The sequence below is a fragment of the Pinus tabuliformis genome, chromosome 9, assembly GCF_031772625.1.
Source record: "Pinus tabuliformis cultivar Carrire ecotype Pingquan chromosome 9, CPIR1, whole genome shotgun sequence".
Classification (NCBI taxonomy): Eukaryota; Viridiplantae; Streptophyta; class Pinopsida; order Pinales; family Pinaceae; genus Pinus; species Pinus tabuliformis.
The window spans coordinates 239,138,736-239,144,422 of record NC_142307.1 but is presented as its reverse complement, the minus strand read 5'-3'; the positions used below and the strand labels follow the sequence as shown (position 1 = coordinate 239,144,422).

The 5,687-nt window shown below is 37.4% G+C and overlaps 1 pseudogene; it reads left to right on the top strand.

Moving 5' to 3' along the window:
• The first annotated feature begins 5,171 nt into the window (after nucleotides 1-5,171).
• On the top strand, nucleotides 5,172-5,687 carry LOC149148069 (uncharacterized; annotated as a pseudogene).

Here is a 5,687-nt window from a genome sequence, read left to right as displayed (position 1 = left end):
AAAGGAGACTTGGCATAAATGACAGTTGCCTGTAACATTAGTTTTGAATGTGCTAGATTGTTGACACTGAAAATAATATTTCTTAGACTTGGTGTGCATTTGGTTGTGATAATGTCCATCGATATTTTGTTCCAGTTTTTTGGTGGCTTGTAAGTTCAATGCATTATATCTTTATTTGTGATGTTTTTCGAAATTTCCATTTTATCATTAAATTATTTCTATTCATTTGTTGAGGATTTGTTAAATTAATATCTAACATTAAGAAAAATAAGATTCACAAATCATTTTTGTGAGTAGCTGGAAGGCATGACCCCTTTGAAAGTTGCAAGAGTAGGCACGTAGGCACAAGAAAAAGATCTAGAGCTGATATTTGAGACATTTCTGAAGCACTGAAGATAGATAATGAATTTGGCATGCTTGCAACATTTAAAGTTGACAAGTTTGGGGATTCTTTCCAATTCTTTGGATTAGAATGCTAACAACCATTTTCTAAGAATTTTCTATCCCTGGGCATGTTCTTGTTTAGTCCATAATTTATGTTTTAATTTGCTAAATATACAATGAAATATAAAACAAATAAGTGAGCCAAATCCCCTTCAATCAATGTTCTAAAAAGGTGTGAGCATTGTGAGTCATCTGCCATGCTCCAGTGTTTATGTTATTGAAGAAACATAGAATGACTAAATGTTGAACCAATTGTTTCAGTTACTAGGCTTTTCTATCAGTTGAAATTCCCACAATTACAGTCTTTTGACACAAAGGCTTCCCTTCTGTACGGACCCGATCAAAGGACCTTAAGCACCTCGAACTGATTGTCCTCCATAATATTAATCTTAAAACTTTGCTAGATGAATTTTGTCATTTGGTGTCGTTGAAACGATTGGAGTTAACAAGTTGCCCAAATCTAAAGTCACTGCCAGATTCCTTTGGGTACTTAATAAACTTGGATTACATCGATCTGTCTCACTCTTCTCATTTGTAGGTGCTTCCAAAGTCTTTCGGTAATTTAATAAATCTGAAAGACATAGGTCTATCTCACTCCCTATAGTTGCAGATGCTTCCAGGTTCTTTTGGTAATTTAATTCGTCTTAAATATCTTGATTTGAGTTGGTGCTATAATTTATCCGTCTCTAGTGAAACACTGGGAAACATCAACACAATTGAATGTTTAGATGTTTCCTATTGTAATTTAGATCCATCTTAAACCTTGATCTTTTTAACAACTAGAGGTTTCTGCTTGGATTATTTTGACTCCTCAAAAGGCTTAGTCGATCTTGGGGTTAAGATGGATGTTTCATTAGTATTACACACTCAGAGACATACACACATGGACATCTCCTCCACCAGGAACGTGGAGAACTCATCTTTCTTTGGGTGCAATTAATTTTTCTTGGTGATGAAATGTCTATTACTGCTCTAGTTGCAGGGTCAAACGCCTCTCTTTCCCCGCATCTTTGGACATGAAGCAGCTGGGTATTCACTCTGTTTTTTCCTATGACAATAATTATTAGGTCATAATTATTCAATCATAGCATTTCACGGGAAAATTTTCCTGTGATTGATTGCCTGCTAATTCTGGCAATTGTTGACACAGAGTTGTTGAAAGTGTTGGAGAAGGGGTAACTGACCTCAAGCCGGGTGACAGTGTGCTTCCTGTATTTACTGGAGAATGCAAGGAATGCAGACACTGCAAGTCAGAAGAGAGCAACATGTGTGATCTGCTAAGAATTAATACTGAGAGAGGGGTCATGATAAGTGATGGAAAGTCAAGGTTTTCCATCAATGGAAAGCCAATTTACCACTTCCTTGGTACATCGACTTTCAACGAGTACACTGTTGTGCATGTTGGTTGTGTTGCCAAAATTAATCCGAAGGCTCCTCTTAGCAAAGTCTGTATTCTAAGCTGTGGTGTCTCTACAAGTAAAGTACTTTCTGATATTTTTGTACCAGATTTTTTTTAATATATATCTATATATATATATATATATATATATATATATATATATTTTATTTCGAATTTTCTTAGAGAAAACGCCCTCCGAATTTTTAATATCAGCAATATTTAGGACTATAGTTGCCCATATACACTAACCAGTTACATAGATTGTCTAAAAAGCCCAGATGATAGTATCTCTTCTTATATTAAAATAGACTTCAGGACCTCACTTTTAAGCTGGATAGCACAACTTTTTATTACCCTTGTACATTGGTAAAAGGATTCTTGAGAATGATAACGGAGGGACTTAGTTAAGATTCTCTGGTTGGTTAATCAATCCGTGATCTTATTTGGAGGCCTTTATACATGTCTGAACTCCCATCCATCGAGATTCAAAACACTTTTTTCGCTTCTTGTATTGAAGAGACCTTGTTGCCCACCTCCCACCAGCAGTTAAATATTTTCCCATTGCTATTGGTTATAATAAGTCTCTATTCCCGATAGAAAATCACCATTTTGAGTTTTGCATCCTTTCCTTGCTATGCCCAAATACGATGCCTTCCATCTTTGCCTGATTTTGAAAAACTTGGCTTACAGTATTCCAATGTAACCATGCACATCTCTAAATCCCATGTTTAGCTTCCTTAGTGTTGCCCTGAGCAATATGGCCTGCCCTTGTATATCGTTCACTCTGGTTGATTGTTTTAGATTTGTTATCTAAAAACTTGCCTAACATAAGTGGAATGTGACCATGTTTATCTCTAAACACTCCCCTGCCCTTGCAAGGCTTGGGTTACCCTTTGGATGCTCCATTAATATTGAATTTAAAGCATGCCTAACGTTCCTCCATTGTGACCATGTTCATCTTTGAACCTCCAATGTCCCTTCCCCAGGGCTGGTCTGTGGAAGGCATGGCTTGCCCTTGGATGCCCTCCATCTCTGCTTGATTGTTAGATAAGGATTCCAAAATCTTGGCTAAAATCTGCGTAATGTGATCAAGCTCGTTTCTAAACATTCCCCTGCCTATGCATTGCCTGGTTTGCTCCTGGATGCTCCATCAAAGATGGATTTAACCCATGATGACTGACTTCGAGTTTGCAATCTACCTTTCTTAGCCCCCCGTCTGCTCACGGAAAAATTACTTACTGGACTTGTTGAAGGTATAAGTAATTTCAAGATGATAATGAAGAAATACTTGACATAGTTGAAATTGTATAATGTTCTACAAAGTGGATAATTCAATTCTCAGGAAGTGTTGTTGGTTGGACTGAATAAAATTAACCATGATGGTTTCCTTGATTGGGATTGTTGTAAAAAAAAACATTTTTGTTCTGTGTTTGAATGGATGGTCTCAGATTGACTCATCCTTTTTGGATAGGGACAAAGCATATATAATAAGCTTCACATTTAGCGATTATTATGGAAGAAATGTAAACACACAGTTTGAGACAAATAGATTCCAAAATATTAGTATCTTAAAAAAGAAAGCCATTTACATTTATGTTTTTTAAATAAGGTTTTTAAATATACTCTCTATCATTCATATTCCCATGTACTACCTACCCATGTATTGCTATATTTGCTTTTTTGTAATGTGTGTTGTGTATATGTGTGGATGTTTATGTCATGTGTCTGTGAATCTGTGCTAACTAAGATTTTGAATCTATGATAACTGAGATTGAAAGAGAGAGTTGAGAGCTTTGGCAGAGGAGAATATGGAGAATTGATGAGCCAACTTAAATTTACCAAAATCAATAGGGCACCTTAAGCACCTTGAACTGATTGTCCTCCCTAAGATTAATCTTAAAACTTTGCTGGATGAATTTTGTCATTTGGTTTCGTTGAAACGATTGGAGTTAACAAGTTGCCCAAATATAAAGTCACTGCCAGATTCCTTTGGGTACTTAATAAACTTGGATTACATCGATCTGTCTCACTCTTCTCATTTGCAGGTGCTTCCAAAGTCTTTCGGTAATTTAATAAACCTGGAATACATAGGTTTGTCTCACTCCCTACAGTTGCAGATGCTTCTAGATTCTTTTGGTAATTTAATTCGTCTTAAATATCTTGATTTGAGTTGGTGCTATAATTTAACCGTCTCTAGCGAAACACTGGGAAACATCAGCACACTTGAATGTTTAGATGTTTCCTATTGTAAGAACATTGAAATATTACCTCCGCAAATAGCATATCAAAAGTACCTAAAAAAATTAGATCTTAGGGGTACAAACATAAAAGAATTTCCAAATGAAATTGGAGACTTGGGCGATTTAGAAGTTCTGGAAATAGGGAGCCCACTAGACAGTCTACCACTTTCACTTGGTCACTTGAAGATCTTAAAGGAATTGAGGCTCAAGAATTGCAGTGAATTGAAACATTTGCCGGTGACTATTCGACTGTTGACTCAGTTGACTGAGTTGAGAGTATTGAATTGCCGGTTGCAAACATTGAATAATTTAGAATCTCCCAATGACAACTGCATGCCTCGGCTGCAAGTCTTAGAAGTTTATAACACGAAATTATCAGAGGTATCATTTGCCACAGGTGTCTGCCCCATCCTTAAATATGTCTCCCTCAGGTTTTGTAATCATCTGGTGGAGGTCAGAACATTGCCAAAGACCCTGATAAAATTGGAATTGACTAATTGCTCTAACTTCAGGAAAATAATAGGGCTTTCTGGTCTTCCAAAACTTCAAGTGTTGGACATTAGTCGGTGCAAAAATGTAGAGGAGCTGCCAGGTATTGAAACATTGGTATCTTTGAAAGAGTTGCAGGCATATGATTGTGCGAAGCTGAAGAGCATACGGGGATTGGCCGAACTGACAAAGCTTCGGGTATTAAATGTTCATGGGTCTCTAGCGAAACACTGGGAAACATCAGCACACTTGAATGTTTAGATGTTTCCTATTGTAAGAACATTGAAATATTACCTCCGCAAATAGCATATCAAAAGTACCTAAAAAAATTAGATCTTAGGGGTACAAACATAAAAGAATTTCCAAATGAAATTGGAGACTTGGGTGATTTAGAAGTTCTGGAAATAGGGAGCCCTTCACTGGACAGTCTACCACTTTCACTTGGTCACTTGAAGATCTTACAGGAATTGAGGCTTGGTAATTGCAGTGAATTGAAACATTTGCCGGTGACTATTCAACTGTTGACTCAGTTGACTGGGTTGAGAGTATTTAATTTCCAGTTGCAAACATTGAATAATTTAGAATCTCCCAATGACAACTGCATGCCTCGGCTGCAAGTCTTAGAAGTTTATAACACGAAATTATTAGAGGTATCATTTGCCACAGGTGTCTGCCCCATCCTTAAATATGTCTCCCTCAGGTTTTGTAATCATCTGGTGGAGGTCGGAACATTGCCAAAGACTCTGATAAAACTGGAATTGACTAATTGCTCTAACTTGAGGAAAATAGCAGGGCTTTCTGGTCTTCCAAAACTTCAAGTGCTGGACATTAGTCGGTGCAAAAATGTAGAGGAGCTGCCAGGTATTGAAACGTTGGTATCTTTGAAAGAGTTGCAGGCATATGATTGTGCGAAGCTGAAGAGCATACGGGGATTGGCCGAACTGACAAAGCTTCGGGTATTAAATGTTCATGGGTGCTCCAAGTTAGAAGGGCTGCCAGGTATCCAACATTGTATGTCGTTGGAGTACACTGATGCTAAGGGTTGTCCTAAGCAGTGGGCTGAGGCAGGATTACTGGAGTAGTTGCAGCAACAAGTGAAGGTGCTTGAAATGTGA